Below are 16,873 nucleotides of genomic sequence, written 5' to 3' on the forward strand. Positions count from 1 at the left end.
TTATCACAACTTATAAAGGGTGCTACTATAGCGTGCGGTATACCGCAATATTCATAGTCTACGGACCTGACTACCTGAACACCAGGACCCTAACCAACCTTATAAAAGGGGGTTAGGTTAGGTTTACAATTTACAAAGAATATGATACGAAGTTTATGTCATTACTATTATGCTATTATTCAACATCTTTATATGTTTTGTTTATATGATGATCATTAAAAAATTATTTAATTTTTTTTGTTTTTTTTATCATAAAACTTTACTATATAACAATACTAAATTGCAGCCTGCAATGTAGATATCGCAGGTAGACCGCACATTATAGTGTAAATGTCCCGGTAGACAGCACGCTATAGTGGCACCTTATAAAGTATATAGCTCTTTATATATTCTTACACTTATTACATGCTTATTGTTTTAATGTTGTACAAGTGGTAAAAACTCGTGTAGATGGAGCTTGTAGCTAATTGATGTGGAGTGGTCCATGATAGTGGGTGGTAAGTTGACAAAAACCCTGAGATGGAACATTATGGAAACAACTTTCAATTAAATTTTATACTGTAATTCACATAATGTACGGCACTGAACTGTATATTTGTACAGTATGCATTTGATATTATTATAAATTTGTAATTATTTCTGTATAAAAGAATGTTTAAGGATAATGGATCATGTACTTTATAATTACTGGTAGAAGAGCCCCAACTTGGCTTGGGATGAGCAAAATCTACATATCTTTCATTTTTGTACACTGTATTATACATTTATTACACATTATTATCATCACACTCCTTGTTTATTTATTCAATGTACTATGATGTGAGACAATTTTGTATACAAAGAAATCCATAAAACTGTACAATATTGTTCATACTATAAACAAAATAATGTATGCTACTGTATATATTGTACTCACCAGCAGATCCTGTCATCTTTGGCCTAGAATAGGCAGACACTTCACTCAATTGACTGTAATACATAACTAATAACAGCTTAATACTTGTGATGGAGGTTGGGTGGGATATTATTGGGTCATGTTACTAACCTGACCTGATGCAATGTCAGGTCACCCATTGTTGGGTAGGGGATTAGTGGGTCGTATGACCTGAAGATGTCTTGAATAACATTGTCTTTTATCTATGAGGTGTACATATATATAGTACTGTATTGTATATGAAGGGTACAGGTATTAATAAGCTCAGATTATTACAGTAACAAATCTTTACTAATTCATGAAAAGAATATACGTGCAATATTGTATCATAAATGAGGCAGTACAGTAGTTGCTGACAAACAACCAGTGTGACCCTTTGCAGGGAAGGGGGTCACATTTACCCTCCAATGGACCCCTCCTCCGCTCCCTCCCTCACAGCATTTGTTATAATCTTCAAAACTTCTACTTGTGTTAGATAGATGAATTTGATACCATAATGATCCTGAATAAATTCTCTAGATGTTTCAAATATGATATCCTTAAATGAGAAGCCGATTAATAGGGTAAAACTAAGTATTTTACTGTATATGAAGAGTACTGGTATTAATAAGCTCAAATTATTACAGTTTCTATCCGCAAGTCTCTATGTAAAGAACTAAACAAAGAATTTATTTGAAGTACTCCATAATATTCGATACCATAATATCCTAACCACTGGGGCTAGTTATACAGACTTTTCCCTGTGAAAAAGCCATAATTTTGAGCAGCATATTACTGTACTCATTTTGCACTCAATGTACTATACTAAAGGACTAAAAATTTTATCTCTTATGCAAATTATGAAATGTTTATACTCAAATTAATCGATATCTTACAAGGATTCCAACAATGCAAGTTATAATCTGCTAATTTAAGTCTGTGGTAATTTATAAGAGAAAACTTTAAGCCTAAAACAAAATTCATCCTATTAATCGTTACCACCGCCATCTGCTCCCCCTTATGGCTGGGAGGAGGGAAGGAGGTGGGGTGTTGACAGCCAGGAGGGGAGATTAACGTGTACTCAAGGATTATAAAAGGCAGGGAGTTTAAGTTTTTTACGTAAAAAATGTCACCGACTTGATTTAGCTGAATATAACTTGCATTGCTGGAATTCTTGCAAGATAGCAACTATTTTGAGTATACTGTAAACAACCCATATTTTGCACTTGAGATATATTTTTTAGTAATTAACTTAGTACATTTGAGTACAGGTTGTGATAATTTATGCAGTTGCTCAGCAGTTATGGTTGCACATGCAAATCTTCACGTCTCCATATGCCCTGGTTTATTCATTGATCAGTTTTTAAGTGCGAAAGTAGCCAAGTTGAACCATCATGTACCTATTAATTTTAAAATAAAAATTATAAAGTAAAATGTTATAAGACAATGGTTTAGTAGTGCTGTTAATGTGTGTGCTGTGTAAGTGTCTTGGCATGTCACCTCACCACCTGACTCCCGAACATTCTCTTCATCAACTTCTTCAAATCCTACAATGTTCTTGGCAAGCTCAATAATATTTCTTTGGATGTTTAGCATGCACGCACACACACACACAAAAATTAAGACAACAATCATCCAGTGAGGGTCTTGTTGTGTGACTGCATGGAGGCGAATTAAAAGATCAGCTGTTGAGGAGTTTATCGCTTGGCACACTGGTGCAGGACACACTCCTTTCCACTCCATATCTCTAATCACCCACACATTTCTGCTTTCTCACTCCATATTTGAAAATGTTATGTAATGTACAGTAATGTTAAAGGGATACAACTTTTCTCACTTCTACTTATCACAATCTCCCTATAAATACTTTAGCCTTTGTGTTTATTCAAGACATTGCATCAGGTCAGTAATATGACACCACTAACACCCCCCTGCCCACCCACCTCCACCTGACGTTGAGTCGAGTCAGGTCCCCCAAAAAATACTTAGCTTTCATCTTTATTCAGACATTTTTGGAAAATAATCTCGATTTTCAACCTCAGGAAATTTTTCCCCAAAGCCGGAAATTTTTGGAAAATTCCAGCTATGGGAAAGCTTTTCCGAGCAAATTTTAATTCCGTCTATCGGAGAGTTCCGGGTTTGAGGGATTCCGGCTAACAGAGAGATTACTGTGCCTTTATTATTTCTATTTAATCCTTTTTTTCTAAACAGTACAGAAGTTTGAAATAATCAATAAAATAATACTGTACATATGTAGAATTTTCTGTAGCCAGAAGCACTTACTTTTTTTAGATCCTAGTTAAATAACCAGTGGTTATTCGGTCGGATACCGATCAAAGAACCCCACCTTTGGTAAAAATAGTTTCATACAATAATTAAAAAACACATGAACCACCATTTCCTTATTTTCCAGAAATGATTAAAAGCTGCATCAGAGAGGTTAAAAGTCAAACACTGTTATTACCATCCATATTCAATGTGTTCTGAAGTATCTCCAGTAAGGAAAATATTACTCTTGCTCACAGAAATCAACTCTGGATGCCATAAGGACAGTACTGTACTGTATTATGCCTGAACCAGTAAACTGAGGACAATTCACCAAAGAAAAGAAAATTCTTACTTTATGAAAGGGCCAAAAATTGCACAAAGAAAACATTTCTCATAAAAGATTTTCATGAATTTCTCTTCCTGAACACTCATGTACTGTACAGTCAGGTGATGGTAAAAGTGTAGTAGACAGTTATCACCCAAACATGTTCATATATTTTGTTCATATTTTCCACAGTTGTTCTTTGGATGATAGCTACTGACAATAAAGTTGAAATGACAACATGGAAGTATTTTTTTCTTTATAGCCTAACCCTTCAATCATAAATTACAGCATGCCCTGACAGTTCGCAGACCTAGATTATTCGCAGATGACACCCTGGATGTACCCAAGAATGTCTAAGGGTAGTTTTAAAGTTACTGGCATTTTCACGGCTGGGACAGGAAGCCATTCGTTTTAAGAGACAGCAATTTCTTTTACCTGTATTGTATATACTGCATGTGTGTGTGTGTGTGTGTGTAGAGACAATCACAAAACACATACAAATAAATATTAATTGGAAAATCCTCTCACCAATAATCAGAAACAAATGTATTCAAAATGTGAGTCTACCCTCAAGTCCACTCCATGCTTTGTTATTAATAAAGCACGGAATTGATTTAAGGGTAGAAACTCACATTTTTAATACTGTACATTTGTTTCTGATTATTGGCGAGAGGATTTTCCCATTATTATTTACAAGTATTTGTCTGTGTTTTGTGTGTGTGTGTCTACACACACACACACACATACAGTATACAAACAGGTATAAGAACTTATTCTCCTAAGGGCAAACACAAACAGGTGGTCCTCTACTTGAGAAAGTTCAACTTACAAACTTTCAGAGATACAAACATCATCACTAAGTGGGGGGTTACCTGCCAGAACAGGTGTTTAATGTGGATGATATTGGATTATTTTGAAGAAAATTCCAGATAGAACAAACATTACCTAAGACGAGAAGAGTGAGCCAGGTTTTAAGGCTGTATTAAAGGGTATAGCTGTACTAAATATCCATAATCTTTTCCTTTTTTACAATATGTTTGGTATCTACAAGAGTAAAGTTGTACTTGCAAAGAAGCCTCAGGAACACAACTCGTTCGTTAGTAGAGGAGCACCTGTATCAATTTCTTTGCACACGAGTAAAAATGTAACCCCCCCCCCCCGTCAGCAAATGATATTCATGGATTTGGCTATTCCCGGCCAAGCGGCCATTTTGAGAACCTAACCCCCGCGAATTTGAAGGGCATGCTGTACTTGTCAGTGGGCAGGGCATGAAAGAAGAGGGAAATAGCAGAGTAAAAACACTACAGTACAAACACTTTTCATATGGCGGTATTTCATGACTCTTCATGCTTTGTAGACGAAGAAATAAATTATTTACTGTAATTATGGTGCCGTTGGATCTCCCGTGGCATTATGTTTTGGTTCACATCGTCTGCTATATGGGAGCGTCTCTGGCCTTTGTTAACGTGCCAAAAAATTAATGGCATTCTCATAGGGTGTGTTTATTACAATTTAAAATTGGAGTGTAAAGGTTATTTGTTTATTCTTTTGAAATGTTGTTTGGTTGATAGTAAATAAGAAAATCGAAATGACAATAAAAAGGTTAGGAATTAGGTAGGTTAGGTAAGGTTTGCTTGTCCATTATTTTGCTTTTTCATGAAGAAACCATTTAACAGTAAATAAAAAAAATTATCAAAATTTCCCCCCTTTGGTATGATATTTTTCTAGTTTATTTTGGTGTTTTTTAATTGACCTGACCTGACCTAACCTAACCTAACTTGACCTAACCTTAAATAGAATCCTAGTGATAATGGTACAAAATCCGAACTACCTATTGGGATAAAAACGAATATTAACCCATTTATTTTCAACGGTGAAATGTCCTCAAGTTCCTGGTTCAGGCAAGCAACAAGTGTAAACACATACCAAAAAGATCTATTTTGGTAAGATTCCATTTAATAAATTATTACACTACTAATGACAACACTTATTTAAATGAATACTCTCTCATTAAAGATTTTGGTAAAATTATCGTTTGTCATCCACCTATTTGGAAGTTGAAAATATGTTTTTCCAGTGATTATTCATGTTTTGAACGATTCTGACCTACTTTTCTACTGCAAATTACTACTTTTTGAGTTCCCCCCCCCCCCTCTTTATTCAACGATAATGAGGGACCCCAGTGGGAACCAGAGGTTTTGGATGGAGGAAAATCACAAAAAGTAGTAATTTGCAAGAGAAATAATTTTTACAATCATTAAAAACACATCAAAACCCATTGGAAAAACAATTTCAACCTAACCTAACCGATAAAATTCGGTCACAGCACTGCTTCTCAAATGCAACCTAACCAAAAAAGTGGTAATTAAAATCCTAAAATTCGCTGGATGACCGAAACGATATTACCTGTAATACCATGAATTCATAATATTTTGCGTTTGACATCACATTACCAACAACTATATGAATTCTACACCAGACATATTTGGGTTAACACCAAAATACATGCGTATATAGGTACAGTACAGTATATTGAACGGATGACAAACTTATTTAACAAAATTCCACAAAGTTTCTAAAACGATGTCTGTTTTCTTAAGTTTTCTTTTCGACTATAACTTTATTTACCTCGGGTGAGAAACAGACAAACCCTGGCACAACTCCCAGGGACTAACGACACTCCTCTCAATGGTAATGTTAGTAGTTTTTTCCTCGGCGTTTCCACATATCGTTTAAACATTCAATACATACAACTGCTGTGAAGTACCGCTTTCCCAGGTATACTAACCTTTAAATAATTAATTAAAACGCCTTTAATGCCGAAGAAAGAGGGAGGTGACTACACAAAGCCTAGGTTCCGCTACTCCTCCCTCCTAGTAGATCTCTCCGTCCTCCTCAGCTGACGACGATTTGTTGGTAAGCAAAGTTCCAAAAATATTGAATATATTTTAAATAACGGAATATAATATACTAATAATGATAATATAATTTTAATTAAAAAGTTTGCAAAAATTAATTTAATATAATATTTGTATTTATCTATTTACTGAAGAATCTTGAGGTAAATAGATCAGTTTTAGAAGACTTGGTTTTCTTAGTGTGTTCAAGGGTTACGTAGTCATGTTTTGATTATATGGCTCATTCTTATTGGTCAGAGTCGCATAAGACTGATGAAGCTCGTATTATGATTGGCTTGTTTTTCAGCGCCTCGTTCAAAGCATCTGTCACTTGATTTTTATAGACATTATTATTAATATTTCCCCCCAAAACAAATCTTCAAATCATTCAATTTAATCGTACATATGTAGATATATAAGAAACCTAGCTACTTCTATTTATTAAAGACAGCAAAAAGAAGAGTGTTTTTAAAGACTTGAGTTTGCGTAAAATCGATATCAGACAAATGTGTGCACATGTTAATGAGATTAACTTTATAAAGCTGACCGGAAGAAGCAATACAAGACGGAAGGTTCGGAAAAAAAATAGATGTGTAAAGTCAGTGACCCAAGAAAGTACAGACGCAAATATATAAACCGGTTAACACGTCAATAAGGTAAATATGAATGGTTATTGCCTGAGGTCTTTGTTACCCGGTTACCTAATTTCTGCGTTTATGTGAACACTTAATAAATGGGAAGTAGTTTATTCGATAAGTAAAGGCGGATTGAATTCCAATAAGAATTCACTCAATTTTAAATCTTTCATTATTTCTTAATTTAAAATTTAATTATATACGATACAAAATTTTAGGTAACAATTAACTCACAGCTAACACACATACATGATAAAACTAACTGGTGACGGATAATACAGGGGTAGTCTTAACAGTCGTAGCAGTGTGTGCATGGTTATGTATACCAAACATATATAGCCTAAATGTGTTTACACGCTTATGTGTTTCATTTACAAAATTTGGCGTTTGCAAGCGAAATTTTATACAGTATCTTGATAAAGCTGTATTATTGTGTATTTGCTTGTGTTTGTATATATACCTACGTAAGAGTGTATGTGTAGTGTATCATTTGTATGTGTACAGTACGTAAGAATGAGTGCGTTCCACGGCAATGAAGACATTTCTCAAACCGAAACTAGATAGGTTTGGAGAGGTCTGGGTTTTTATGTTGACAATGAATTAAAGACTATGCAGTTCTCAGATCATGGGATGTAAACCATGCATATAAACTAATAGGATTTATACGACAACTATGCAAATATCAAAATGGCTCGTCTCTCATCCGGCTTTTCAAAAGTGATGTATATTGTAGCTTATTTGGAGTACTGCAACTCTGATTGTTCTCTAAAGACTGCCAGTTGATTGAAGAACGTCCAAAGGGGAGCCTCAGAAACTGGTGCTGGCATTCAGTCGCTTCACTTTCCAAGGCTTGGACGTTTACATTTCTTTAGCAAGATAATTTGTGATATATATATATATATATATATATATATATATATATATATATATATATATATATATATATATATATATATATATATATATACCAACACACACGTAGAGGAGCTTAAGAGAAGGGGGTGACGTGACTAGTCAGATCAGGTCAAAAATAAGGGACCCACTAAATAACTATCCTACATCTAGATCCAAGGTTTTCAAAACATTTTAAACCTTGGGCCACTGACAAATAAATTTATGTAACATTTTATCAGTTTTGAACTGACCATCACGGGAACTCCACTACAGGGGGTGGCAATGGTATATATATATATATGTTGTTACATATACATATAGCATATTGGTTAAGGTTAAGGTTGTTGGTTGCTAAGGTTGTTGCTGCTGCTGGTTGTTGATATGCTGATAACCACAAGGAAAAAGAAAACACGAAGTTCCCAAGCGCTTTCGTGTAATTCACATCTTCAGGGGTGAGTACAAACTAAGTAGAAGTGCAGAACAAGTTATATATATATATATATATATATATATATATATATATATATATATATATATATATATATATATATATATATATATATATATATATATATATATATATATATACAGAGGAGGGCGAGATAAAGTCCACAGAGGTCAAGTATAGGTAATGACCCTACTAATCTTCACAAAGCACCGCAGCGGTCGGTAGTCAGGTCAGAGGGAAAAACTGACCCAACCTTCTCACCTGGTTACAAATCTTAATTACAAAATTGTCAAATTTGTACATTCCATTACTCAAATTCATGTTAACGGATTCGGTTGTTTAATGAGACTAGATTCTATAATGTTCCTACTGTCAATTGAATTGCAAGGTAATATTGAGGAGGCATTATCCCAGTCAATGCAATGTTTATTATCCCTCAAATGAACAAATAGAGTATTGGATTCCTGGCCTGTCCTAACCCAATATTTATGTTGTTTAAGTCTAGTTACAAGATATTTACCTGTCTGGCCCAAGTAAAACATATTACATTCCTTGCAAGGGACTTTATAAATGCAGCCACTTGTATTGTTGGGGGAGTTCTTGATTAACATTTGTTTAACAGTGCATGAGTTTTTAAATGCCACATTGACGTTCCAGGTTTTTAGTTGTAAAGGAATTTGAGAAATTTTTGTGAAATGGTAATACTAAGAGATTCTTATGGTCATGGGTAGGCTTGGGATGAGTTCCATAAAAATATTTCTTAGTAATGTTCAGGCATTTGTCTATGAAAGATATAGGGTATTTAAGGTTTGAGCCAATATTATAGATATATTTATATTCCTCATCAATGAATTCCGGGCTGCAAATTCTCAAAGCACGTAAAAACATTGTTGAAAATACGGAATGTTTGACTCTATTATGGTGGGCAGAATAATAATGAATGTATGAACACACATTAGTAGGTTTTCTATAAATACTGAACTTAAAGGTGTTACCTATTCTGTGGATCAGATAATCTAGGAAAGGCAATTTACAGTCATGCTTTAATTCCATAGTGAATTTGATCGAGGGGGCTAAGTTATTAAGCTGTGGCAGGAAAGCTTTTAGATCCTCATTACTTGGCCAGAGACATAATACATCATCTACATATCTAAACCAGACTGCTGAAGGTGGTAAGATAGTTTCTTTTCAAAGAATTCCATATATAGGTTGCTTAATACAGGTGAGAGTGGATTACCCATTGCCATACCAAATTTTTTAGCATAATATTCTCCATTGAATTCAAATTTACAATCCTTAATACATAGTTTGATGAGTTCGACGAAGTCGTCTTTCGAGACAGGCAATGAAATATTATCCAGGGAATCTATGAGGAACTCTAGTAAATCATCAACTGGGACCTTTGTAAAGAGTGATGTTACATCAAAACTGACCAGTTTAAAATCATAATTAATGTGTAAGTTATTAAGTTTATCAACCAGATCCATATTATTCTTAATATTAGAGTTAGAAATGTTGCCAACTAGGGGATTTAGTAAAGAAACTAACCATTTAGATAATTTAAAAGAGATTGACCCAACTGAGCTAATGATGGGTCTTGCTGGGTTATTAGGCTTGTGGGTCTTGATTACACCGTACATGTATGGCAGTGGAGGGGACGTTCAAGTAAGATGTTTAATGAGAGTAGCTTTGCCTCTCAATGGAGACTTAAGTTTTTTGTTGAACTGGGTGTTAACTGTGTTGAGAGGATTATTTATGAGTTTAGGATATGTTTCAGCATCACATAAAAGGTCATTCATTTTAGAAATATAATCATCTTTGTTTAAAATCACTACTGTGTTGGCTTTATCTGCTTTAGTGACATGTAGATCCTTATTTTTCTTAAGGGCTTGGATTGCTTTGGTGAATCTATCTGGACAGTTTGGAATTTACTTTGCACTTACCCCTGAAGATGTGAATTACACGAAAGCGCTTGGGAACTTCGTGTTTTCTTTTTCCTTGTGGTTATCAGCATATACCTAGATCACGCGCACCTACAGTGATTTATTTGCACACACACACACACACATATATATATATATATATATATATATATATATATATATATATATATATATATATATATATATATATATATATATATATATATATATATATATATATATATATATATATATATATATATATATTTATATATATATATTTATATTTATATATATATATATATTTATCTTGATAAAATCACACGGGAAGATGGAAACAACGGAGTACCTTAGCTTTCGTCTTTATTCAAGACATCTTCAGAGGCAACTGGATTACATGGACAGAGAGAGGCTTAAATATACAGGGTGACCTAAAAACATGAGGTCAGGTCAAAATGATGACATCCACTAATCCCCACACCAACACACACGTAGAGGAGCTTAAGAGAAGGGAGGTGACGTGACTAGCCAAGTCAGGTCAGAAAAAAGGGACCCACAGAATAACTATCATACATCTAGATCAAAGGTTTTCAAAGCATTTTAACCTTGGGCCACTGACAAATACATTTATGTAACATATTATCAGTTTTGAACTGACCATCACTAAGGTTTATTGATTTTAATTCCTTAATCAAACTAGCTTCAACAAGAAGTCTTTCTGTGACACAAGATGATTTGAATACTTCTAAGCTTTTTCCCAAGCAATGGGGTGATTATTATTCCATTTTCATTGATTTACAATATATATATATATATATATATATATATATATATATATATATAATAAATATATATATAATAAATATATATATATTATTATATATATAATATATATATATATATATATATATATATATATATATATATATATATATACTATTGCCAACTCTGTAGTGGAATTCCCGTGAGGGAAAAGGCGTTGGCGATATTGATTGATTAATTGATCAAAACAGAGGTGCTGGATGCGCTCCGGAGTGCTCCGGCAGCACTGCACCCCTGACTATTATAATTATTTCAATTTCGCCCCCCAGTCCCGATGTGGGTCAGTGACCTATGCCCGGGTGGGCTAATCCTTCAAAAAAAGTGCATTGCATACCTGCACTGTTTATATACTTCGTTGTATACCTGCATCTTTTGTCTATCGTTTGTTTATGTACATCGCGTACACACATTGTTTACCTGAAGTGTATGTACTGTATACATACCTGCACTGTCAATAGAATGTACCGTAAATTGAATACTTGCATATAGCATCAATATACACTGTATACCTACACTGTCTACATAAATACTGAATCAATGTGAACTTGTATGGCGATTTTACTGAACAAATATTTATCTACATAGACACTACTGTACTTGGGAGTGTTCGTCTCCCGAGTGCTGCAGTAGTACACTGTTTGTACTTGCAGCTGACTGCTAAATTTACCAGGAAAACAGGAAGCAGTGAGTTTTCTATTTATTCTCGTCACTTAGTAGTTCCTGCTGAACGAGTAAACAAAGAAAGACTACGCATTTGGCAGGACAATAGATTGGGTGACGTCGGAGTAGGGGGCATATGTCAACCACGCCATCCACACTAGACTCGAGCAACCAGTCCGTCGGCTATAAGTACGTACAAGTATCAGGTATGGTACTAAGTAGTGTGTATTAGTGCAGAGATTGTCTGCACTGGAGTGACGTGCAGAGATTGCCTGTACTATGTATGAGGCTGTGTAAAAACAGTCCGATGAGCTTGTATGAAGGTACTGTCACTATAAAACCTCTAGTTGCTGGTCCGAGGCAGTTGGCAGTATGAACTGTACCCAGGTACTAATGTGTGCTGTGAGTAGCGTTGTAGTATTATGGCTATTAATTGATGGTGCTTGCTTTGCTAACTATAAAGAAGACAAAGTGGTTCTCTGTTTTTTTAAGTGTTAAATGAGTGTGTCTAATAAGCATTGAGTGGATCCAAGTGGTGCTTTATTTGCAATTGATGATTCAGTATGATCATAGATACTAAGACTTACCTTTAATAAATATTAGTTGTTATATATGTATTACCCTTATTTCCTCAAGTATAATTTGCATGCCAGAAAATGCTAAAATAATTTAAGAGGTTTATGCCGAACCCCAAGTTGACGGTGTGTTAGGTATACCTGGGTTGTGGCAGCAATATTACCAGTTAATTAATTAATGGGAAAAGTAATAATAAGTAACTACAAATTCTCAGGCATACCCAACTGAAATAAAATTAAATAGGAAAGGGCTTCAAAATAGGCAACTGCCACATAGTGTAGTGTGTGTGTGAGTGAACGTCCTGGCAAGTACGTAGTTCCATTCAGTGTTAAGAGCCAAGGTGTGTCGAGACAGACAGGAAAACAATATAATTGATCTGTAGCCACCAGCAACATTACCGGACGCGAGGAAAAAAGTGGAAAAAATCTTGGCTGTCTGGCACAAGCGTCAAGCATCCGACCTCGTGTGCCTCAATAGCTGTCGTTCCTTTAATGTTGCTGGATGTTGTATAATACTTTATGTTGGGAGTGGGATTACGTTCATTGGGAGACTGTCCGGTGAGATTTTTTTTACGGGTGGATTTCTCCCCATAGATTTTTTCCGTTTTTTTTTCGTGTTACACTTTCTGTGGGTTCTACCGTGCCCTTTCCCGCGTTAGTACACAAAGAAATACATCATATTCATGCGTATATGTAGGTCAAAGTCATGTGTGGCAGTGAACAGTGACATCACCCACATGAATCTGACCTATATATACTGTTAATGAATATGATGTATTTCTTTGTGAATGAACCTCTGTCCTGCGCGGCAGTGAGAAGTGATAACACCCTCAGTGTCAAGACCTGACTGAATTACTCAGAATAGGCAAACTGTACTCCAAGCTTTGTCAATAAATTTGTTAAACTAAAAACTAACGTGTTAGTAAATTGTGTTAAAGGAGGCTTTCGTTTTTTTTCCGTAAGATGTGTTCTTGTGGATTTTTTCCTGCGTACCGCCCCAAGAGTATACTGTAGTGGATTTCTCCCCTACAAACGCTGTTTGTCGCTGTGTAGCCGACCCCACGAATTCCCCAGTGTATGCCTCGTGGTTCAAGGTCAACCAGCGCCGCCTTACATGACGGAGGTCAACTACTAAGCCACGCCTACCTCCGCTATTTAAGACCTGACCTCGTGGTGACCACCCTCTTTCTCCACACCAACCAGCCAGCAACACCTCCTCCTCCTCCGCCTGCCTGGCGGTCCTCGCCCCGCCGGCGAGCATGGGGACCCACAAGCTGTCCTCCTCTGAGCACCCTCACCAACCAGCTCTTCTACATCACGCTTGTAACCATGCTGCCTTCCCAGCACCAAGCTGCATTGTACATCCAATACAACATGTATACAGATAGTACATTGTGAGTTTTTTCCAACCATCCTGAGCGTGAACCCAAACATCCAATACCCCACAAATGGTGACCCCGGAGATTCGCACCACACAGGATGGAGGAGAACTGATCACTCTCCCAGTCTTCAAAACATGGAAGACTGGCTTATCCACCCAGAAGCAGCTCTCATCGGCTCTACAGCTACTGTCTCTACACCACAGGTTAGACACCCTAGAGCAGCTCTGCTACTCTAAGCAGACAGCCGCTCCTATTCCTGCCCCAAGCACCACTTCCTACCGACCCCAACACACCCGTCCTGCCTCAGACGCCGCCCCCGGCCCAGCAGTACCCCTTGCCGCTTCTCTTGATGCAGCCCCTGCTCCCGACACGGCCCATGCGCCTGAGTGCGGACCAACACACCCGTCCTGCCTCAGACGCCGCCCCCGGCCCAGCAGTGCCCCTGCGCCGCTTCTCCTGATGCAGCCCCTGCTATATCTTGCGCTAGTCAGGCCGCACCTCGATTATGCGGTTCAGTTCTGGTGCCCTATTTAGAATGGATATAAATTCACTAGATTCGGTGCAGCGAAGAATGACAAAAATGATTCCGGGACTTAGAAACCTTCCATATCAGGATAGGTTAAAGAAACTTAACTTGCATTCCTAGAATGACGAAGAGTGGGGAGATATGATAGAAGTATTTAAGGGTGAAAGGAATCAATAAAGGGGTATAGATAAAGTTCTTATAATACCCGAGCAGGATAGGACTCGAGCAACGGATTCAAGTTGGATAAGTTTAGGTTTAGGAGGGAGATAGGAAGAAACTGGTTCACAAATTGATGGTGGACGAGTGGAACAAGCTTAGCAGCTTTATAGTAAGTGCGGGAACTCTGGAAAGTTTCAAAAGGAGGCTAGATAGATTCATGGATGATAGAGAGTGGTAGTAATCCTCGACAGGAGCTGCCATGCACAGGCCAACCGGCCTATTGCAGACTCCTTATTTTCTTATGTTCTTATGACGCGGCCCATGCGCCTGAGTGCGGACCCACACACCCCTCTTTTCTCCCTCAGGTACTCCCTGCTACTGTCAGGACCCAGCTGCTGTCACGAGCCCTCATCCGCTTCTGCTGACTCAGCCCCTGCTCCTGACCCAGGCCCACACACCCCAGCAGGCGCATCTGACGACTCTGTACCTGCCGTGAGGGAAGCACAACATTCATCGCCACCACAACCTCTTTCTCTCTCTTCTCCCACAGATCTTGTGTGTCTAGACAGTTGCTCCACTAGCGGCCGGCTCATCCACGCCATCGCCCTTATGTTTCATGAGGCATGCACCGCCAGTTCTGCCTCACATGTGCTGCAACCCCGCAGACAACAAGTCTCCTACACCGCCTGGAGGGAAGGAGGGAGTATTGTAGTGGATTTCTCCCCACAAACGCTTTTGTCGCTGAGTAGCCGACCCCGTGAATTCCCAGTGGCGCCTGGGTCTGGGTCAACCAGCGCCGCCTTACATGACGGAGGTCAACTAATAAGCCACGCCTACCCCCGCTATTTAAGGCCTGACCTCGTGGTGACCTGCCTCTTTCTACCTACACCAACCAGCCAGCAACACCTCCTCCGCCTGCCTGGCGGTCCTCGCTCCCGCCGGCGAGCATGGCGACCCACAAGCTGTCCTCTGAGCACCCTCACCAACCAGCTCTCTCTACATCACGCTTGTAACCATGCTGCCTTCCCAGCACCAAGCTGTATTGTACATCCAATACAACATGTATACATGAGAGCACATTGTGAGTTTCCTTTCTCCATCCCATCCAAACCAAACATCCCATACCCCACAATACCACAAGACGATGGGAGCGGGTGTTAGTTTTAGGAGCATTCGTGATGAAGGTTTTTATGCTCCACAGGTTCCTTGGGGAGAAGCGGGAACCTGGCTGAGGTTTGGTATCTCACATCCTCTCCCGCCACCCTCCACTTAAAAGAGAAACAAACCCTGAAAATAATGAAAACCAGAATCGTTCACCATCAGTATGAGTGTGTTTAATGGATAATGAACACACAGACCTAAATATCGGTTTGTGTGTGTGATCGACCATATGGAGTGTTCATCGTGTTCGGAATGAACAGTTAACACGTAACAGAACCTACCTTGGGGTGAGGGAAAAACACGTAAAGAAAAACAAAAACAGGGGAGCATCACGTGTTCCCTAAGGCCAACATCTTATTTATAGCTGGTGAACCACGGGCCATCATCACCCACACCTGTCCCGCCACGTTATATTAAGCTTGACGTGTACAGCTGCCGCCAAAATTCCCTCGACACTTGTCAATATTGTTTTCTATTAATTTTGAGGGATCAAGGTGATTAATTAATAACTGGTTAATGCTGATTTTGTTATCATTTATGTTGAAAAAAAAAGACATTTTAATAGTACAGAATGTGAAAGCTACTCTTCAGCTTAACTGATTTTCTTGGAAAATTTTCACAACTTTATTGATGCAAGTTGTTTGTATGCATTTCTGGACAACGAAGGTCTTTTAAACGCGTACTGTGGGTCTATACACAAGAAAACAAATATGAAGAGATAATGAAGGCAATTCTTTCATTTAAAACAGTGTTAGAAAGTTAGGACCATACATGAAGACCACTAATTCTTGTTTTTTTTTGTTTTTTGTTTTTTTTGCTTAAGAAGTTTGCGTAAATGACAAATAGTCAACGCTATTAAAGACTCAAGACTCAAGTGCTCTTCTTGCAGTAATCAGTGACGCTGTGTGATAAACGTTCGTTCTAAAAATCTCAGCATTTCCAAGGAGTCAGGAAAAAAGTATCCTGTTGCACGCCATAGGAGGAACTAAAATGACGTGACGTAACGTTCCACATGAATGTTTTTCCGAAAAAATGGTTCCTTCTGTAAACCTCTTGTAAATGAAGCATCCAAGAGAGTGAAGTCTGAATCTGTTTTCCTCGTCAAGAAGAATGTAAACTGTCATGGGTGAAGCCACACAATAAAACGAACAATGATGTTTTCCCTCACCCTCACCGAGCCACCGTCCCTCACCCCAGCAACAAGGACGCCAGTATAATTCCGCCCTGCACTCTCTTGGAACCACCGTCCTCCACCTTTCAATAAGAACGTCACCAGAAATATAATT

The 16,873-nt window shown here is 37.7% G+C and overlaps 1 protein-coding gene across 1 annotated transcript in view; it reads right to left on the reverse strand.

Moving 5' to 3' along the window:
* The window catches only part of LOC121872629 (homocysteine-responsive endoplasmic reticulum-resident ubiquitin-like domain member 2 protein), a 32,721-nt gene extending 26,302 nt beyond the window's left edge, over positions 1-6,419 (reverse strand). Inside the window, exon 1 of the mRNA XM_042375544.1 lies at positions 6,295-6,419. The gene's annotated coding sequence lies outside the window, so the exon portion shown is untranslated. The remainder of the gene's footprint in view (positions 1-6,294) is intronic.
* Between the last annotated feature and the right edge of the window lie 10,454 nt (positions 6,420-16,873).

The sequence above is a fragment of the Homarus americanus genome, unplaced genomic scaffold (genome assembly GCF_018991925.1).
Source record: "Homarus americanus isolate GMGI-L3 unplaced genomic scaffold, GMGI_Hamer_2.0 scaffold39155, whole genome shotgun sequence".
Taxonomy (NCBI): domain Eukaryota; kingdom Metazoa; phylum Arthropoda; class Malacostraca; order Decapoda; family Nephropidae; genus Homarus; species Homarus americanus.